Raw genomic sequence first — 22668 nt, 5'->3', positions numbered from 1 at the left:
TAAAACCACCAAAGTCCTCTTCTCCAGTGTCGGAAACGAACAGGCTCAGGATGGCTTCGTCATCCACTCTCCGCTTCTCTCCTTCGTTGTCACTTTCAAAACCAAACAAATCATCGTTGTCAGTGTCGGAGTCGAACACCCTCTGAAGGGCCGTGGCGGTGTCCTCCTCTCCATCATGCAGCAGTCCAGCCCTTCGAAATCCGTTGGTGATCATGGATGTTTTCACACTTTTCCACACTGTCAGAATCCACTGGTGGAGTTGGGCATAACTTGCTTTTCGCAAGTTTATCGCCGCTCATCATCCACACCTCCCGCTGAACTCGTAGCTACTTTGAAGTTTGTTTTTCGCGCTATGTTGCCTGGCGGACGGACATGTGACCAACATACCACTCTTGAACCCCGATCCTTCCGCCAGGCAACGTAGTGCCGGAGAACAGCGGAACAAACAAAACAAATCCTCTTACGATATCACAAAAATCATGGACAATCCTTAGAAAAGCCGCACCTGACTAAAAGCCGCAGGGTTCAAAGCTTGTGCAAAAAGTAGCGGCTTATAGCCCGACAATTACGGTATATAACATTTCAAAACAGGACTGGTCATCCTGTCCCAGAAGGGAATCAGTCACAAAAATTTACTACATATTAAAATCAGCAAACCAGGTGAAGATTGTTGTTGTAGGCTGATGATAAGAACGCATTTATTTTATCTTTTGTGAGGTGACCTTGTGCTTCTGAAAGGCGCCCTCAAATAAAATGTATTATTATTATTATTATTATTATTAGTTTTCTGGACTGAGATTTTGTGTGCTACTTAGCATTAGATGGTATCAGTTACATGCATTGCAGCCGTACAGACAAAGCACCTTGCAGGCCAAGCTTGCTAGCATTAGCTGATAACATGGGGCTCAGTTACACAAGGCTATAGGGTGGTTGCCAACCCCCTGGCAGTTGCTTGGGAACAAAAGGTGTATTCCCCAACTGCTGAGTGGTTGCTGCAGACTGCTGGCTGTCACTGGGGGAAACTGGTTAAAAAGCGGGTGCTGGATCAAAAACCTCTTTGCAATTACTTTTGTTGTTGGTAGAATGCTGCAGTGGCCCATGCATGGCTGTAGTGAAATTTGAGATATGTAATGGAAGCAACCTTCAAATAACTAGTAGGAGCTGTGCCTCATTGTCATAACCAACATGTCTAAAAAGGAACAATATTTACTAGGCAGTGAGGAGTTGGCGAGGTTTGCAGACAAGTCAGTTTCTTGCTTTGATGCATGCTCAATCTTCTAGGTAAGGAAATCCAGAAAGTCGACACTTTTGCTCTGGATGTTGCATTTTCAGTCCCTCATCCAAGTCATCCAAGTCTCAGTCCATGTCTTCGGAAAACCGAACATCCGGAAGAACAGAATCAACTTTCTGGAAAGTCGCTGTCTTCCATGCAAACTGTGAGCTACTGCAGCAGTCAGTCTTCTAGTAGCCAATGCAATTTCACCTAGCAACAGCATGGGACTTCCTGCAACATTTTTCCTTGTAATTGGTTAGCAGTGGGACACTGATTGATCTTTAGGTATGCATGATTGAAGCTTTAGACCACTTTACAGTGACTTCCAGCAACCACTTATAACTAGTTTGGGAATATTCCCTTGTCTCTAGTGACCAGTGGTTTACCAGTTTCTAAGCCTGTGTGATGGGATCCTTAGCCCTCCACCCTCTCATGGAAAAATGATTACTTTTGTCTTCAAAACTGTAAAACTGAGGCTTCAGACAGAACCTTAAAAAAACAGTTATATGGTGGCATCTTCTATATACAGTCTATGGTCCTGTTTCAGTTCTTTGTGGTGTGTACATGCACATGTATCAGGTCACATTTCACTGCGTGTTATACCTGTATAACCATGCACGTGAATCTTGAATCACGTTTCACATTTAACTTTCTAAAAAGTTGAATAAACATGTTTTCTAACTCTTCCTTTAAGGCCTTAACTGTACACATTCGGATTACTTGGCTTATCTGAATTTCTCAGGTGGGGTGGAATCTCCTCTCATCATTGCATGGTGGAGCTGTGCTGACATTACACAAGGTGACACCTACTGCTGTGGAGGATGTGTTCACCATTTGGATTACAGGGATAATCCCTTTATTATTTGGCAATATGTTACCCGAGTCTGGTCCGACCTCTGCAGTGACGTGACTGTGCGATCAGAGTTTGTGCCGTGCAGAGTGTGTTTGTGCTCGTAGCTGTGTGAGTGTCTTCTATTTGCTATTTATCCATACTGAGATGATAGTTTTGCTTTTTCGCTGTATTTGACTTATTGCCTAAACTAAGACACGGTGATGTGATCTTTGCCTGTGATTTGATCAATAGACAAAATTACCACGGCCTCCCAAAAGGCCAATATTGTTGTGTGGTAATGGAAATGCACTGCCACATGAGCAATGCTTTCTCCCAAAGTAATCCACATTGATTTGTGGGGCCACTTTGATAAATTGAGGGGGTTTTAGGTTTCGAGTTGGTCCATTGCACAATGCTCACTTCCCTCTGTGTTGCTGTGCATGTGGGTGTTATAGTGTAAACCTTTAAGGCCCTGTGAAAAAGTGCAGAAATCATTAAAAGTTTATTTTTTTTATTTTTCCCTACTGTTTTGACCACCTAAATAAATAAAGTTCTCACACGGGGGACCCGATTGTGTCAGCCAGTTATTTTCATATGCTAATGGTTAGTTTGTGGGTGACAATCCTTATTAATATTTATGGAAGTGTGGGGGTTCATTTGCGCATTCAATTTGTTGCAGATATGACACTTGGCAATGTGCAGCTCATAATCCAAAGCAGAAAAGTGAAGAAAAAAGAAAGTCTTTTTGTATTTAGCTTTAGTGGAGTGATTCAGCCGGAGCTCCTGTAGGTGGGATATGCTTTTTTTTTTTTTGCCAGTGCAGCTGTGACCCACTGCTTTTTTTCAGGAGCAGGAAGGTGTTTGTAGCGATAAAGAGATTAAAACACCCCTGAATGCAGAATATATGTGCAAGTCAGTTGATGTTTACCTTATGTGCTCTGCAATGCTTTATCCAGGTGTTTTGTAGACAACATTGAGAAATGACAGAAATTAATTGGAGCAGGAATGCCCTTGAAAGTTAATCACACAGCCGTGAAATTAAAAAATGAGGGGGCCAACACAGCACAAGTGCATAGAGCCAGCGGAAGGACAAAAATGCTGACTCCACAGAAAGCACGTCGTCGCATCAAACGCAGGCAAAACCACTAATCCACCGAACCAAGATCTGTGACACACGCAGTGGAAAAACCACTCATCGGTATTCACACGGAGTAGATGTAATAATGAAATAAAATAACAATACGCTTGGCATGTCTTCTTTTTTGCATATTTCGAGTTTTTTGCATGACTTTTTGCACATATTTCTGACACTTCCATCCCGTAATCTATATTTGAAACATTTCTGCATCTATGTGACATATGTGCATGTCTTGCTGTTAAATTATGTTGCAGAGTTAAAAAAAAAAAAAGAGTTAAAAGTTAAAAAAATAAATAAATCTGCTGGTATTTCTTCTTTTGAAATCTGCTCTTCGGTGAACAACAACAAGGCAATACCTCTTATCCTCAGCCTCAGTCTGAGGAGCGTAAGCGAGGGGCAGCAGATCTCGAACATGACTGCTCAGTGCATCGATTCTCTCCATGTGGCATTGACTTGTCTTTCATCCAAGGCTGCGCTGCGTTTTCAGAAGAACCACACCTCCTCGGTTTTAATTGAGTTAAACAGAAGGCAAGAGAAGAGAAGGCGTTGCAACGTGACTCGGATCTATGGTGCTTTTTTCTCTTAGGCTGTGAAATATCAGGGTGGAAAAACTGTAGCTAATGGGTCAGTGGTTTGATTTTTTCCCTTCGTAAGTCAGTGCAGCTTTAACCTTTTCAATCTTTATCACGGTGGACGATAAACAAGGCTGTTAAAACAATACTTTCTGTAGAGTTAGATGAGAAATTTGATACCACTCTTATATCTCACCTTCATATTTTAGGGGTGATGTGATTAATTTGCTATAATTTTACTGTTACACCCTTTGCATTTATTTGTCTTTGTACAGAATGTGTTTCCTGTATGTAACTTTTATGGATATAATTAGTTGTTATGTGTGAAGTATGAAGAGGAAAGCAACAAACAGAGGTTTCCAAATGCTTTTGTATTTCTTGCAGGTTTTGGGGAAAAAAAACATCCCTAGAGGAGAAACCATAAATCACATTACTTGGACAAGGGATTATGCCTTTGGGGCATTCTCAAAGCAATATGATTTAGCAGATTTTTCTAAGGAATTTATTTCTTTGTAAAACTGAAATCTTTGCAAAAGGGTAAAATAGAAACTGCACTGGGTAAAAGTTTTGAACCAACCCTCATTTCTTTATATTTTGCTGGGAAATGGATAAGAGTGCAGTGATTTAGTGAATCGTGGATGTATACATGGAAATGCGGTTTCCTGAAGGACATTTAAAGCTCTTCTTTGGATGTTGACTGCCTTTTGTTCAATTCTTTCTCCATTTGATCCCAAAAAGTTTCAGTAATGTTGAGGTGCAGGCTCTGGGGAGGCCAATCCATGATATTTATAGATCAGTGTGACTTAAAAAACAAGCAAACAAACAAAAAACTGGTCAGAAGAAGTGGACTGAAAATGGGTAAAACAGCAACCGATGTTGAATGACTTTCAGAAAAAGTCTAAATATTTCTCAAGACCGCTTTCAAAAGATTACCTCAACGTCTGGTTCCTTGGGAGAAAAATATGAAGAAGTAACTTTTTTTTTTGTTTTTTTTTTGGTAGTACTGTATTCTCTGAGAAGATTTGTAATAATAACCGTTGCCTCTGTAGATACACACCTTTCACATTTGCCTTCAAAGTAGATTTAATGAGGGGGCAGTGATGCACTAAAGTCACAGAAAGCAGTGCTGACGAGGTTACGCAGCCTCTCACCCAGCTTCAGAGGTGGGGAACATTACATAATCACACATAAACTGTGATTTTTGTGGAAATTGCCCTTGGCCGTGCTGGAGCCAGCATCGCTCATTTATTTCTGCATTTGTTGATGAGATGATGAATGTGCTCTGTGTACTGCTGCAGTCACTCCACACCGCACAAAATATATGTGCATAATTAGGCTTATACATGCTTTTCTTGGGTGTTGCTCTACAATACTTCTGGTAATGAGAGTGCTGAGGAAACATCTCACAACGCCCTCAGTCAACATTATCTGTCTTTTCTACGTATGCTTCTCTCCACTTAGTGCGTCCAGCATTGTTCATTAGGAGATTCTCACACTGAAACATTTCCCTGTAATCAGTGTTAACAAAACAAATTGAATTTAGTTAGATTTTTCTGGAAATGTGGGTAGGGTTAGCTGAGAACTGTGTATGACTGTACACTGTGTGGTTTTGCCTCTTGAGCTAAATTAGATTAGGTTAGATGACGGTAGTTTCATATTAATGTCTGGGACCTACTCATTGACACGATTTATGGTCTGGACTTTCCCATTTGAGGATAAAACCAAAACCATCAACCTCCAAGACACTCCAGACAAATACAAGCATCCTTTCTGCATCATAGTAGTTGCACTTCAGTGTATTGACAGTTAAAAGTGTCATCCTTCTCAATATGGCCGGTCTGACACAGTTGCTTGAAAAGTAATGTTAGTTTTCACACACTAAGAGCCTCTGTGGCTGTGTCAGTGGATGACATATCGTTTCTCATTAAACATGAATAAAAAAGAGCTTTTGGGGGATGCTAAGTTCCTCGACAAATTACAAGTTCCTCTGTTGGAGGATGATGTGCACGGTGCCCAACTATTACATTTTAGGCCTTGAGAAGATGAAGTGTTCTCTCAGGACAGCGCATAAATATTTGCTTGTTGTGTACGCGTAAAAAACTTCAAAACAGCATTCAAAAAAAACAAGACCTGTCTGTGAGAGGAGCAAAACATGGTTGCATAATCCTTGGACTGCAGATTCGGGCACGTTCTAAAATTATAGTAAACCATTTCTTTTGACTCTCTTTTAGTCAGAGTTGAGCAAAGCACGTTTAGCTTTTGAATTCTCCATTATGACCACCAGCTGGTCTCTAACTGTGCCCGTCTGCAGTGCAGTGCTGTGCAGGTAGCATACAGAGGCTTTAAAAAGGTAAACAGCTGTAAATAGCTGCCAGTGGGAAAATGAACAAAAGATTACATTTGAGGGCTGGACACAAGGCCGTGAAAGGTGCTATGCATCGCACAAGGATGCTGAAGATTCCAGATTTTAATTTTCTGTCCTCTGAGCAAAGCAGCAGTGTAGATTCTTATGATTAAGTTGTTTGTTTTCTCAGATATCTTTGGATTTGGTCCACCAGCATGCTATTTTATTTATTTTTTAGTTCTTGGTGGTGAACAGGGGTTAAAGTAGGATTTGCAGATCTGGGATTCTTAAGACTGTGTGTAATGGTGCAGCATGGAGAATTACTTAAAAAGAAGTCACATAATACGCATTGTTTTATGAGCTCAATTGGAATTTTTGCGTGTACACACTCTGATCAGCTGACCTGTGCTGCTACTCTGATTTTCACTGCTCCTGGTGAATTTAGCCAACTGAATACAACAGGATAAGCAGATGTTTCACGAACTGTATCTGATGTCCACTCCCTAGACCCTTTAAAGCGACTGCAAAAAGAAGAATTTAATGAGCAAATTTAATCTATTCTATGCGCGTTGTACAGCATTGACCATGAACACCACAGCCTGCTCTACAGTACAAACAGTGGTTCGCAGTATTTCACCACAGTACTGCAAGCTAACCAGTTTAGCCTGCACTAAGCTGTATTTTCATGCAAACTTACAAAGTACACCTTAAGTAGTTTTGAAAACTGTTTCACAAAACCATTTTTTAAAGGATTCAAAATGTAAGATTTAAATTAAACGCATCTCCACACCAAGATTTAAAGCCTAGGAGGAAACTGTTTGATACTCGAAAAGATATCAGGGCTTTAAAGCACTCGGGCTTTACTTTATTCTTGGAGAGTCGAGGTGAGGAAAGGAGAGGAGTCTGTGGGTGCTGCTGCCTGTCTCTTTCGCTCCCTTCAAACCTTGTAGAAGGTCATATCATATGAACTGCTCTCACCCCAGGCCACAGCACCCAGCTGATATGTAAGTGAGAACATTACCCAGTAACTGGCTGGTACGGGGGTTTGAGCAAGGAAATGTTTAATCAACCATCTTTTAGAAAGAAGCCAAAAAAAAGACTAACAGAGCTTCTCAGAATCAGTGAGACTGATGGAAAAGCGAGGTCACAGGCAGATGGTGAAGACTGTATTTTTATAGTTTATAGCTGTAATGTAGTGTAACCAGTGTGCCACACATGTGTGCTCATAAAAGCCCGGTTAACTGATTAAAGCACAGCCACGGTGGCTTTAAATCCTGCAGCTTTAATTGTGGTTGTTCAAACCAACGGATGCCAGCTGCCCCACTTCAGCATAGTTATCATCATTTAGATGTGTTTACTCAGTAGAGGGAATATTGTGCCCAGAAACAGAAACATCTGAGACCCAAAGCCGTCCTTTAAGTGTCAACCAGATTAATCTCATTCAAATCGTGTCTGCTGATGCTCAGACAAGCTGGTTCAATGAGCTCGGGACCAGTGGTGGAGTGCTCATCTCTCTGTTTCAGGGAGCTGTGTCATCTCGCGTGCGCACGGAGGAGAAATTAGAAGGCACCGAATGAAGCTTGTGGTCGTAATCATCTGCAGAGGACTCTCTGTGTGTTAATTGGTTCTTGACTTGAAAGTGTTGTTCCGCCGCCTCGTTGTAAATGACAGTTTGCTGTTTTTCTTAGTTTGTTCTAATGATTTGCAGAGTTTCCTGGCTGTGGAGCAAGCAAGTTTCCCCACCAGGGCTGAGAACAGAAGAGTCTGATGAGACAATCTCATTAGGGTATAGGAAGTTTGCAGCAGATGGAAAACTTCTTCAGAACTTAAAGCATGGAGTTTAGAAGAAGGCGTTTGCAGTTTTTATTTGTTAAACCCAAACCTAAAAGTCTGCGGGGGTTTATAGGGAGGGAGTAACAGGAAATCAAACAAATCGCAATCAGTAATGCAAAATTAAGGAGACAGTCCAAATTTGAGTGTGTTTTTTTTTCCAGAAATAATGATAGCCATTGCATTCATCTTGTCTCCCTTTTTGAAACTACAGTACAAAGTGCCTGCAAGCTGAAACGTCTTTCCGTCAAGATAAATTCTCGGCAAAAAAATGTTTCCAATCAGTTCTTTTTAAAAATTCAGAGATTCCTGCAGTGGAAACAGTTTTAACACCCTGAATCAGTCTGCTGAGGATTGGAAATCCCTTCTTAAAGAAACTGCAAAATAAAAAAAATGTTTTTAAATCTTTTCCTGTTTCTCTTGTTGTGACATTTGTTTAGATATCTCTGGTTATATGCCTTATATATTAGAAAATAATTAACATTTCTTTCTCTTATCTTACTGTAAAAGGTTTTGATGACTCATCTTGAGTGATAGTCTTTGCATTTATTCATGGTTTCGCTCATATTCTGTATTTTTTCCTTTTCTCTCTGCTCTGATTTATCTATGTGAATACCATTTCTGTGTTTTTGCTTCCCACTCTGTTCCTTTTTATTGTCTTGTTCACCATCTTATTATCCATCTACCTCGTGCTGTTTAGTCTGTGTTCCTTCTGTCAGTCTTTGCTGGTTTGTCAGTTTATTTCTCCTGCGTATCTTCACTTCTCTTAGTTGTCCTGTTTGGATTTTTATTTTTCGTCTGCTTTTTCATTTCTGCCATTGCAAGTGCGTTTTTGTTCAGTTACATGAATTTGAAATTCTTCGTTTTGACTGCCTACCCTCCCTCTGCCTTTGTGTATGTTACTCAATCAATTTAAGAACACGTGAAGCTCCAACCGGACCAAGCAGATGGCCGCCCCTCCCTGAACTGAAGAGGGTCATCCTGTTAAAAGTTAAAAAAAAATTCTCTCTTTTTCAAACCATCCTCTGTAAACCCTCGTGGTTGTGTGGAGAAAACCTCACTACATCAGCAGTTTCTAAAATACTCAGACTAGCCCGTCTGTCACCAACAACCATGCTATGTTCAGAGTCACTTAAATCACCTTTCTTTCCCATTCTGATGCACAGAGTTGCTGCTATGTGACTGGCTGATTAGATATTTAAGTTTATAAGCAGTTGAACAGGTATCTAAAGAAGTGGCCAGTGATTGTATAGATACAATATTTTTAAAGATATAGGTGGTATTTTGGTCGCCTTGTAAGTTTACTCAGCCACTAAACCACAACCCACCCTGCCTGTCACTCGTGCATACAGAGACAAACATCCTCCCTCTCTCTGTGCTGTGTGACCACCTCTCACTCCTGTCAGCTCTGGTTGCCTGCAGTGCACGATTATCCTGTCAGCACAGAACTGCAAGCCTGACTCAGCTGTTAGTGTCACTGTGTCCAGGATGGATGTGTGGCTCACTTTCCCTTGCACACAACTGAAAGTTTTGGACCTTAGTCCCTGAATTACATCCAAACACCCCTGAAAGTGCCCGTCACAACTCTGAGCATAAATTTGAGATTTAAGTTGGGTTTGTGAGTTTACTTTCCAGGTTAATTAGTACCTCTTCTGTTTCTCTTTGGCTTTCACTTAAACTGTAGCGATCTGCACACAAATTCTACTTGTGTGAACCTGTGATTGTGGCTTTGTGTTGGGTCATTTGCCACAGCTTTACTTCGAGAAAACTAACATTTAAAGTGAACAAAGCAAAACTAAGTTCTTGCATAATAGAACTGCTGATCCTTGAGAGACACTTTACGGGTTGACAAAGAGCAGCACTTTAAAGGTTCTTTGCTGCATTCTGTTTAACCTTTCCATGCTCTCTAGTTCACTTTCTCCGCACTCTTATGGGGCTAACATGCGGACGTAACACAGAATCTGCCATGCGTTACTGAGCAAACATCTGGATAACTGAATTGAAACACTGGTGTGATTTCTTTCATACTCTGTCTTCATTTGTTGCCGCATCAAAGAAGCATTTCGGAAATGAAACGTGGCAGCCCATGTGTAACTCTTCATGTTTGTGTGTTGCTGCTCATGCATACATGATGAGCCTGCGTGGAGAGAGAGAGTCAGATGGTGATCTAAATCTCTCCTTTCTCTTTCTCAGCTCACTGAAAACAATCAGATTTTCCGTGTTCTCGCAACGCTCGAGATGCACAGAAAAGGGTGAAGGGCTGTTTGCTATAGCTGAGCTCTCTTCTTTTGCTTCAGTTACTTTGAAATGAACGCTGTGACTGAGCAGTCGGGGATGCACGAGCATTGCACATCAGAAAGCGAAGCATTAAATTCACCTCAGGCTTGTTATGTGTGGAAATGTGCAAGCGTTTTAGAATTTAGATGTTAATATATTTTTATCAACCAAATATTGATTTTGAGTTCTTTATATGTGGAGTACTTTCTATGTCTGAATTTGCTAAAATAAATAGTTATGGTATAATTTATGGAAGCTTTGTGACTTCACTCTCAGTAGCTTAAATTGTGCACATTACTGCATGGGTGTTTAAATACGCATGAGACTTGCACTGACTTGAATGAAAGTTCATACAAATTGTGCAGTGATTTCTGCTCATCTCAGTCCTCCAACGCTTTTCATTTTCATTTTTAATCATTTTCAGTCCAGTCCTTGTACCTAACCATTTTTAAATGAAGTCATGTCCTTAGAGATGCATGTGATCCTTTAGTTGTGTTCACTGAAGACTCATCGGAAATGGTCTCATTGGAAGGGTGGCTGTCAAAAAGCCATTCTTAAGGAAGAGAAACAAGGAGAAAAGGCTGAGACGTGCCAAAGTATACAAGAACTGGGCTGAACGTCAGTGACAACGGGTCTTCTGGAGTGATGAAGATGAAGATCTGGAGGACAGGAGAGCGGTACAACAGTGAGTTTGTACTGCCAAACTACCAACTTGTGATCATCTTAAGAAATCTGTGCATGTTAACAGTTCAGCTGAAGTGTTTTACTCCTTCATTTGAATAATTGTTGGAGCACGACAGAGGTTAAACTTTATGGCATTTAAAAAGAAAAAGAACAAAGGCAAAAAAATAAAGGTATAATATTTTGTCCTTGCAGAAAATCTTTTTATTAAGTTATGTGTAATCATCCTGTGACCTTTTAGTTCACCTCGGGACACCTGAAAGGCTGAGGGCTTGAAAGACAAATGCCAATGTAGTGTAACTGCAGTGTCCCCAGTTTGAATTGATGTGTGGAAGCCTTTGTTTCGAATACCTTTACACACTGACCTTGGTGCTGCTTCCCATGTTAAAATGCTAATTGTAGCTTGGTGACTTATCCTACATTCTGAGGTCACGTATAACCAGCTTTCCTATATCTGAGATAAATGAACATGTGCAGTTCCAAAAAAGCAAAGTCTATCTGCAAGATAATATGCTCATGTTTACAATGATGCAGATGGTTGTAGTGAATGGCAGTAGATTTCTCTTTCAGAGGCTATTTTCAGGTCTGATGAGAAATGCAACATGCGCTGATTCATCCAGGTGTTGAGAGCCATGCTCACAAACTCAGCATATGAGATTATACCTTAAAACACTGAGGCTCCAACCTGCAGGAGAAAGCACGGAATAAATGTGTTGTTTAGCACTGGAGATGTCACTGTTTATCGGCAAAGGCTCAAACAAAAATGTCAGATGTATATGGTTAATTATGTGCAATTATAAGTGTTGCATGGGAGCATCTTCAACCTCCAGCATCGTGTTGCCATTGTGCATCACGCTCTCTCCTGAGGTATGTTATTGTTTAGCTGTGCTGCTGATTGATTCACATTCCTTGTTCATGGATTTAGCGGAGGTACCGGAGACCTCTTGGTGAGAGGTGGGAGAAGAGCATAGGGTGGCTGAAATGCCACACCCCCAAGCAGCCGCAACAGCCAACCTGCTGTTGTTCCACTGTTTCCATAGTAACGGTGGTGGGGTGCTGCTGAGCTCCAAAGTGAAGTGATGATATAGAAGGTTGGGGGAGGGGTTAGGAAATAGAAGCAGGTGGTGGGTGGGGAGTAAAGGGAATACTATAGGAAGCAAATGCAGGGGGAAGAAAAAGGGGAATCCGGAGGAGGACTGCTGCTCCTGTCGGTGAAACAGCGGGAACACACGGAAGCCGAGCGCCTGTCTGTTAGCTTTGTCAGCATGAGCTTCAGTTAGACATGCTGCAGTAGAGATGTCTGTGGAGCTACAGCAGCATCAAACACCTCGTGAACCCCCTCTGAGTTCCTTGCATGATTTTTTCAACTCAAACCTAGAGGTTGTAAATGAACATGCAAGGACACACACACAGCACTCACACACACACAGTAGGCTTGGTTTAAACACTTTTAGCAGACACATTTTGGGTCTTTCATTCATGGCCAGCAAAGGTGACTTGGAGGTTACAACAGAAATTGTCACAAAAGAATTAGGAGATCCGCTCCCTTGATGCTGCAGCTCACCTTCATTTGGCTTTCATTTGGGGACATGTGTGCACACATGCACGCACGCACAAAGAAATATTCTTCAAGGTGAAACACAAGGTCATTTTTCTCTCAGATTCTGTTTTATCCACATGTAGAGCTTCAGTCTTTGTGTTTTCATATAAAACGTGCGGAGCGCTAGTTCAAATGAAAATATAGCTTGCTTCTCTTTCAGGTTTCTTTCATAGACTCCTATGGTCTTTAGGCGACTGGAAGAATTTTAACATTAATAATTGCAAACATTTTTAGTTGCCCTGAAATCTAATGAGACTTAGCAGTAGTGCAGACTTTTTACTGTAAACGTTATAAATCCCACTGTGCAGGATCACAAAAAGATATTTAGTATGGGATGCAGAAAATTAGTAGGAGATTGACTCCCCAACTATGCTAATATATATTTTTTATTAATATATATTATACTGGACTAAGAGAGGGTGGGTGGGGGACTGAGAACCATCAAAGATAGCAGCCAGGTGTTAGAGGTTCTTTGAGGCTGTGCTCGGGTATGATAGCCCTAACATCAGCAGGCTAATAAGATGAAGCTATAAAGCTTGATTTATACTGCCTCATGACGTATACCTCATATAGCTCCAAAGTTCAGCATCGCAGATCTGAACAGGACTTTCTACAAAAATAACATCTCTGTAAAACCAGAAATTATATGTCATAGATTATGTAGGTTCATAGCTTGCTCTTTATGAAAATTGTATAGCCAGTATTCTGCTTTATTGATTGACTCAGTCGATTCCATCATCTTCTCTCTTTCATGTCTTTTAGTATTATTTCAGTAAAAATGGTTGCTGCACTCCAACATGGGGACCTCAGTTTCGAGAGCTTTAAGGTATGAGGAGAAACTCAACACAGTAGCATAGAAATTCACCAGCAGATGGATGCAGAAGCAAAAGCAGACAAGTATAAAGAATCTGAACAGAATCAGCCACTTGCTTGGTGTGTGTTGTAAGCTCTGTACGCATATGACAGTATAAATTGAGCTCAAGGCTACATTTTTAGAAAGGAAAAAAGCAGTAAAATATGAGATCTTTGCACTCTCAAAGAGCAGGCAGTTCTTTTAAAAAGACATTTCCCTCACAGACCTCTGTCTAATCAGCTGCTCTCCACTTCATTAAAGGCCAGTTTTCCTGGACACCTCCTACTCAGTCTTAGCCTGCAAATTCACACATGCCTTCACTTATAGGCGGAGACACACTCACGCAGGGTAAAACCCACATAAATCTATGCGCACTGTTTCACGCTTGTATGTACTGTGTGTCAGATCAGTCTGAGCTAAGATCATGCAAAGCTCCACAAAGAGCTCAGATGGTTGACTCTATAGAACGACCTTCTTTTCTTGACAAACATAAAGCAAAAGTGAAAGAAAATAAAAGGGCCCGTTTCACTTGAGACAGCAGGGGAGGAACTGATTGAGAGCGCATTATATGTTTGTGTGTGTGTGTGTGTGTCCGCACGTGTATGTGTGTGTGTCAAGCGGTGCTGTCTCTATTCTGGCTTCTGTGTTAAGTGTTACCATGCATTACAAGGTTTTGACAGTGTGTGTGTGTGTGTGTCTATGTGTGTCTGTGTGTGTCTATGTGTGTGTGTGTGTGTGAATAGGTTTTGGGGGATTCATGTGCAATCTAACATTTCTGAGCGAGGGTCCCTGCTCTTCTCAGTGCAGCAGCTGATGGGAAATCATTATGGATCCTGGCAAGTGGCCAGTTTGTGGTTACCATGGCAACCGTGCTGGCTCCATCCATCTTGGCTGTGATGATGTTTGAGAAACGGCCTGCTTTCTAAACCCTCACTCCCGGTAATGGCTTCTTTGATTGGCGCCATGCATAAATGAATAGGAATAGGTCAAGACTGTGATTTAGGTAGAATCCATGGCGGTTTCACCAGTCATATATTTTTTTCTAGTCAGTAATATGAGGCCATAAACACCTCCACTGCTGCCTGGGTAAGATGGGAAGTCTCCACTGTGAATATTAGTTTAAAGTTTTGTCTGGTCACTGTTCACAAAAAGACTAAAGAAAGACGCAGAAACATGTGGATAAACTCCTAAAACACAAACATGCTCCTGGCAGTGCACAGGGGAGGCTGGAGCTAAGTGCACTTCACAAGAGCCACTTGGATTCAGGTGTTTCAGAGAGGACAAGATGAGACTGAAAGTGTGGTTAAAAAAATCATTGGTTGGTCTACGCTTCACAGGAGCTTAGAGGGAGCTGGGAAAGACTACGAAAGCAGTTCTGATAACGGTGATGTCCACTGGTCAAAAAGAGAATAGTCACCTACAATTGGAGGGATTTGAATTGGTCTCAAGTGTGCATTTCAAGCTCTATTGCCTAGGTAGCCTTGTGAAGTATTGACCACCCTGTCATATTTCACTTAACAGTATCCTGTCCTCTGATTGCTACTGCACAACTTGAAGTTGAGAAAGGTTTGGCTTGAAAGCCACCACTTTGTTTTGGTAGCTGTTTTTCACCCAGCATTGCTTTGAAGTTGCCAAATATATCACCAACTTTCTGTGGCCTCTGGTTGCGAGGTTGCTTCTCGTTGCTTCTTCTTTAGGAGAGTGTTGGTAACCTTAAGTGAAGAGGGCATCCCACAAATACTGATGAGCCTAAGCAGTTTTGTAGGAAGGAGTGATTACAAATTTCACTTTGTTTCTGCAGGAAATCCCTGATGGATAATGCTGCTGCCAAAGAAGGTTCTACAAGTTACCACGTTCAAGAGGTTTAAAGTAATTTTGTAAATGTGCTGGGCTGTAGTACAGGTTGATCCGCTTCTGCCAATAAATTGATATTAAAAAAATAGCAAAACAGGTAATGCCCATGCTACAGTATTGTTTAGCCTGTGTGCTCTTGGCAAACAAACATACCAAATCACATTGGGAAAAGTAATCCATTTATTTTTCTCCACTTATGTGGGGTCAGGTCATGGGGGCAGAAACCTAAACAGAGCCAGCTGAGAGATCTAATCGAATGTCCTGGTTGGACATGCCCGGAACAACGGGATGCGTGTGTTTATAGGCTAAAGATGGGTCATTTTAACCCCTTGCTAGAATTATGCTGTAATTTAACTTTTGTAAATCAGATTTTGTTATTTATCCATCCATCCATCCATCTTCTTCAGCTTATCCAATTCAGGGTCACACTGGCTGGAGCCCATCCTAGCCACCACTGGATGAGAGACTGGTTACATGTTGGACAAGCTGCAAGTCCTTACTATTGTCATAAAAAGTAAAATGATAGCATGCTTTTGCTGTTGTAGGTTAAAAAACAGATTATTTGACGCCATTACCAGGTGGTCACCAGGCAACATGATGATATGATATCTTAGATAAAAACCTTCAGGGTTGCTCAGCCGCTGACAAAGATTTTTGTATACTAACCAAACCTTTTCAAAACATGGTATTACTAAAAGTCTAATGTCTTCTAAACATTCATTCTTCACAATATATTGTAAAGCTTAACACGTTGAAAAAATCTGTTTATAAGTCCATGCACTTCTCTATTGGATTGGATTGTAATTGTTAAATACTGTTTTAATGTCAAGCATCTGTATGTAAAAACATCCTTTTTACAAGGTTTATGTGTTTGCGATCCTCTGAGTTTCCATACTAAATTGAAAATAAAAGTGCAGAATAATAGAAACATGAAGTTAGCAGGAGCAATGTATACTGCCAGAACAGTTTCTGCAAATCAAATGGAAGAATGACCAATTAGTCGCTTATCCCTAGGTTCATTTTTTCTCTTATCAGTGAGTTGTCTGTTGTGTTTTCTCTAATTATCATCAAGGTCAGGTTACAAACTGTGCAGAGCAGAGAAAGCCTGCTATCTTATTTTTTTTTAAACTCCTGTAACTCCTCCTGAGGTGCTTCCAGAACAGCTGGAAGATGCAAGTCCTCCACTGTGTTCTGAAACTGCCCCGCAGGTCTCCCCACAGTTAGTTATGGCCAGCATGTTCGAGAAGTGACAACCAAGCAGCCGAACCTGTTTTTAAACTGTATTCTGTAGTCGTCCAAACAAAGTGTTTCTCAAAACTTAACAAAGTCTTCACATCTGGGACCAAAATAACGGCGAAATAACTGAGAACAAAAGACGGTGTGTTTTATTTTTGACCGAAACACTATTTTTAGCCTCCGTCACCAATGTCAGAGTATGAGATTTTCTTTTAGGTTTGTATGCAGGCTTTGTGCACTGCGCTGCGTTGTGTGCATGGCTGGAATTTGCTGCGGCAGCTACACACTGATTCCTCGCTGGGCTTCTCCCATCTGAGGATCCAGCTGGGCTAACGTGCCTTTTGTCTGTCAGAAAGCTCTTTGAGTTCAACCTTTTCACACTGACTTTGCAAGAAGGTGCTAATCTCTGAAAGGGAATTTTAAGTTATATTTTGCAATGTTTTCTTTGTTGTTGGCCTCAAATGACACGTCCCCCGCTGCAAGTCACTCTGTGTTTCTTGTGACTGCGTGTGTGCGTGTGTGTGTGTGTGTGAGCGCATGTGCGAAGGTATTAGTCGTCTCCGTCGGAGTATATCAGAGTGAAACATTCTTTCATGGCTGTGACACTGGCTCTTCTCATGCAGCCTTTTGACAAGTCAAAGCCTTACTTTTATCTCTCCGTTCCATTTGTCAGTACTCGGTGTGTGCGTCTGTCTGTGTGTCCTTGTTACAAGAGCATGTGGGTGTGTTGTGTGCACATGTCAAAATGCACACATAGGAAACCAGTATAGTTTTACGAGTGTTGAAAAGATGAACTATTAAGAATTAATTAAGCTTTTATGCTCACTTTATCGTATCACCTGTCATTTAAAACGTTGTTTCCTGCCGGCTGTGTGTCACTTAAGCTGATATGCTTAATGATCTGAACATCCTGCTCAAAGATTAGATGTCTTTAAATGTGATCCAGCTCCCAATTAAGACCCTGGTTGTTGTTCCTGAACAAATTATACAGTGTTACCTTTTTTTCTTCTTCTGGAGGCTCTGGCTCTGTTTTCTATGAGTAAAATTAATTATCGTTTATATTCCTTAAGTTATTTCTAGTCTGTTTCTCATGATTTGTTGACTTAAAACTTAAAAATAATCTATCATACAAGTCCAACAATAGTACTAGAGAGCATTCACCTCAGATCCCAGTTGTTTACGGTGTACTAATTTAATTTAAATACCCCTTATTAAGAGTTTCAAGCATCATTTAACCTTAAAGAATCCACTGCACCAACACATCTCACCGCTGTTATACTAAAAGCTGCTCTGCGGTTCAACCTCAAACCAATTTACTGAAATGACTCTACCTTATCAAGAGTCGGCACGTCTTTAAAACTACTTTAGAGACTTCCGTTTTTAGATAAAAATGTTTTTACTGAGTCATTTGATTGGTCAGTGTTTTGGCCAGCGTTTCATGAATTTTAGATAGAATACCTTCTGGGAAAGAGTCAGTATTTTTTCAGCATGTTAGTGGGTGTGTGGTGCCCAGGTTTCAGTGACTAATGCTGCTAAGTATTCAATGTTAATCTTGTTCTGGACGCAGCCAAGAGGAAAAGCCTCCAGTGACTGACAGCCAGCAAAGCTATCACATGGTTCCTGCTTGCACATCATTTCACTTCTCAAACAGGCGCACAGGTATACACATTGTCCTCCACACTACTCCACGTCTACTCAGGGGAACCCGGGAGCGCGTGGAGAGACGAGAGAAAAAAAGAGCTTCGTTCCAGGTACATTCTCTGCTCCCGCGGTGGTGACCATACAGCCATGAGTGTTTGCGCTGTATGCTTGATGGCACACTTGATATCTGTGGTGAAAAGCGTGCTTGAATTCCAAATCTTTTTCTTTACTCCTGATGTCATACCAGTGCAGAAGTGAAGCAGGCCAAGCACATCAGTGTGATAAGAGTCACAAACAGAAAGACAACATTTGGAGCCCAGTGCTAAATTCCTGAAGGTAACGGAGTGAAATCGTGTTGCATTATTATGGAAATCTGGGAGAGCTGGATAAGTAAGAAGAAACCGCTGGGTGACAGGAGCTCAGTTCAAGCTTGATTGTGCATTGTGCAGTGCATTTGCTCTCTGCAAATGGAGCATCACCAAGCAGAGAGAGAGAGAGGGAGAGAGGGGAGTCTGTAACGGTGACACAACGTCTCTGGACTCCTTGTCGCAGTGCCTGGCACCAGTCTAAAGAAGGTGAATATACCTGCAGTAACACAAGCCCCTGTCTCCTGGTGCAGTTTATACCAGCAATGAGCAGAGGAGACAGACCAGAGGCATTATTAGTCCAGAAAGTGCACACACAGTCAGTTTGATGTCCACTGACTGTGGCTGCAGCTTTTTTAAAATTTATTTATTTCTTACAGTTTCTGTCTTTGTTCAAATACATTTCCAAAACACTTCCTTCCCTGCTTTAATTAACTGCGTACACTTCATTTTCGGTCTGTATTTTCCAAATGGTGTGTAGTAGAAAAACTAGCAGTGTTGATACTTAACAGATGGAAAGTGATGAGACAAATAAGAGCAGAGAGCATGCAGTCAGATCGAGAGTAATAAAAACCGAATAATAATAGCTTGTAAAGACAGAGGGATGATAAAAGAGTCAGGAGACGCTGGCACGATCGCTACAGTGGCTGCAGATTGTCTCTTGTCAGCCACAGCGTTGGACTCTGAAGAAAATAATTGTGCCCAGTGGACATGGCAGGTCACAGACTTGGAGATGTCCGAGCTTTACTGCAAGCTTGATCCACTTGAACACTGTATGTGTATGTATGTGTATGATGTCTCCCATTGTGGTCTAAAAACTTTAAAACCTCAAGTTGGACATTTCGGTCGGTCCGTCTTGGCTTTTGGAAAACAGCCATAAAACAAACGAAGTAAGAGCTCATTACGCTGATGCATTAAATCGAGGTAGAAGTAGCATAAAAAGATAAATCTGAGTATAAAAGCAGATTGTGGCTCCCTTCTTAGCTTCTAATATAAAAGCCTCACCATCTAAATTTGTGAATTTAAAACCATTATTTGCATTTAATCTTTATAAAACTGTGAACTTACTGAATGAGCAACAAAAGTCCAATGTAATAGAGAGTCTAATGTAGCTGTCATGCTGTGTATTGTTGTCCAAAGGCTTTTCTTAAAGATGCAAAGACTGCACTATTACATAAAAGTTCTAGATACTTGAGTTCTTTGGCTGTGGGTTTGATGCATTCATTATGGGTTTAGATTTCTTTGTTTCTGTCTGTCTTTTTTTCTGAATTTCTTTATAACCACAAGATATAAATAAGAAAAAATCCAAATTAAAAAAAGACACCTGTGTCCGTGTGCGTCTGTGCGAGTGAGCGCTCAAATGAAATATTGACATCCCGTTCGCCGGGTCCTGTGGGTATCAAGGTGAGCACAGAAGTAGAAGATTGACTAGAAAGTGGAACAAGATGGAGAGGGGAAGAGAAATGAGAAGTCTGGATGGAGCTTAGTGAAAGCGAGTGTGTAAGTGCAGAAATATAGTGCGACTGTGTGGGCGCTGAGCAGCAGCAGCAGCAAGAAATACAGCGATGGAGTGTGATACAGGGAGAAATTGGATAGGGGAAGGTGGCAAAACTTGGAGAGAGACGGTGGATATCGAGAGAGTGGACAGAGGGAAGGAGCGCGGCATGAACGGGGGGAAAAAGGAAGAGCGTGGTGGTGTTAAATGGAGGGTGAAGATGGGTGAGAGGCAGAGAGGGAGACCGTGGACAAATACAGAGCCGAAGGCTATCAGTACCCTTTGTTCACACGAATATTTCGATGATGCGCAAATTCACACCTACAGCTACACGCACTGTAAAAAAAATATTAAGCCCACACCTAGAGAGAAGTGTGAAAAAAACATTCAGCGTGTGTGTGTGTTTTAAGTCTTTTTAGTTTAATCAGACAGCTCATTTAAAAAGGCAGGATTACTTGGATTTAAATCGAAAAGGCACATCAATAGCAGATGGGAACAGAGGAAAAAACAGACATCACAAACACAATTGTTTCATTTCAGCAGAGGCTTCGGGGTAACTGGTTCCAGGTAGATGGAGCTCGAAATCTGAAAGAAAATCAGCGCTAATAGAGAAACCTGAAGCTCCTGGGAGACACTTTGATGGAGTCATGGCAGCAGCACAACATGCTGCATTTTTAGCATGGCCTGTAAAGAAAGGAAACCATCCAAGGATGAACTTAGCCGTGCTAGGGTTAGGAACACAATGGTTCGATGGTCACGGGGAAGAGAAAGCGATGTTTTCTACAGCTGTCTCCCGTGTTTAGTGGTCCATTTCCCTCAGAAGGGCTGCCTGGTTTTTTTGCGCATTTTCATTCATCGCCTCTACCCTGATGTGTGCATTTCACGAGAGCTCAACTCCTTTGATGTTCCTCCTTTGATTCATGCTGTCTGTCAGTGTAAATCTAAACAATACTTTAAACACACCTTTCAAGAGTTCAGTAACATGGAAATTCACCTTGAAAACCGTTTTTTTTTTAAACAAACCCCTAATTTAAACGGGATCAAACAGCGCATATCGCTATGGATTATAGAGATATGCTGAATACTGCTGTATTTACCCTTAAACCAGTAGACACCATCTACAAAACACTGCATACTCTCTACCAGTGTGCAGGTTTACATGTGGTTGTCTCACTGCTCATTTATTTTATGCATACAGCACTTTTTTCTGTCACACACACACACAAACACACACACACACACACACTGATGGATGCAAATGCACTTTGACATGAAGAGAGTAGGAGCCAAGAATCTAATCATCATCCATCAGAAGCAGAGGCTCTGCTTAACTTATAAGAGACCCCACTGTAGCTGTGCTGATTTGAACAGTGTAGCTTCTGTAACATATAGATTAATAAGGTCATCGTTAAAGGTTGTGTGCTTCTGTGTTGGAGTCATTGTTCCAAAAACAGCAATGCATCACTCATTACTAATAATTCCTTTAAATATAAAGCATTATGTTACATTTCTAGCCTATAGAAACGAGTTTGTTACATTAATTGTCACATTACGTTTATGTCACAGCATGGCCTGAGACGCATTTTTGCATGATTACCAGTCAGCAGCAAATTTTAAACTGGTTTGAACTGTTGTCGCCATTGCTTCAGTGTTGTTTCGGCCTTTTTCAGTGAAATATCAACGCAGAAGCTCAGATAGTCTCAGATTATACAGAGCGAGATGCTGCAACAGTTTGAAAGGATGAGACTTTCTAGAGAAATCCTTAGAAAAAAATAATAAAACTTCAAGGATTTCTTTGTTTCCTGTTCTCATTACTTCTACTCCTGTACCAGCGCTGGTGCAGAGGTTTGTTTTCTGAGCACCAGATTAAAGGTGATGGGGGTGTGGTGACATCACAGTTGCCATGCAACAGAACAAATGCAGTGACCATGAACCAGACATTATATGGCAGTCACACTGACAGAAATGCATTTCTTGATAAGAACACATACAACTTCTGTAGTTTTTTTTTCACAAAACAAAGTTAGAAACTGAAAAGAGAGTAAAGAAAAGTGTTTCAGCTGCAAATGTTCACTGTAGAAACTGATACAGGTAGAACAGAGCTTCAGCGCTACCAGCCTGATGTCTCATCACTGATTGTTCTGAAGCATCAAGCTTCACCCGTGTGTGGTTGGGGTTGGCATTCACTTAGCTTCAACATTATTCTGGGTTCACCACCACTAGTTTTGTGTCCCATGCTGTCCCAGATCAGATAGTGTGCAAGCAACAGTGAATAGAGTTTTCTGTCCTAGATGCAGTGTGCACTTTACCATCACATTCTTGTCCTTTTGTGCAAAAATAAATAACAATCTGCGTCTCAGGGTCTCAGTCATCCAGGTCATTGTAGTCTTGAGAGCTTGAAATAAAGGTGACTGAAGTTTTGTAGCTTTTTAAAGACATGTCACCTCTTCAAAGACTTCTTTAGTTTTAAAACAACAATGTTCGGCGCAGTGCAGCGAGGAGTGCTCCGACCTCTACGTAGGAGAAACCAAACAGCCAATCCACAAATGCATGGGTCAACATAGAAGAGCCGGCTCAACGGGACAAGACTCAGCTGGTCAGGATGCCGGGTTCACTAAGCTTTGTTGGAAGTGCTGCCAGTCTGATGTTGTAAAATAATCTAAAAGCTGCGGCTAAT

General features: G+C 41.2%; 1 protein-coding gene across 2 annotated transcripts in view; it reads left to right on the top strand.

Annotated features, from left to right (window-relative positions):
* Nucleotides 1-22668, top strand: part of entrep2 (endosomal transmembrane epsin interactor 2) — a 111803-nt gene that overhangs the window by 25413 nt on the left and 63722 nt on the right. The window lies entirely within an intron of this gene.

This window comes from Neolamprologus multifasciatus, chromosome 1 (assembly GCF_963576455.1).
Source record: "Neolamprologus multifasciatus chromosome 1, fNeoMul1.2, whole genome shotgun sequence".
Classification (NCBI taxonomy): Eukaryota; Metazoa; Chordata; class Actinopteri; order Cichliformes; family Cichlidae; genus Neolamprologus; species Neolamprologus multifasciatus.
The sequence above is the reverse complement of the archived record's forward strand: the minus strand, read 5'-3'. Positions and strand labels throughout refer to the sequence as shown.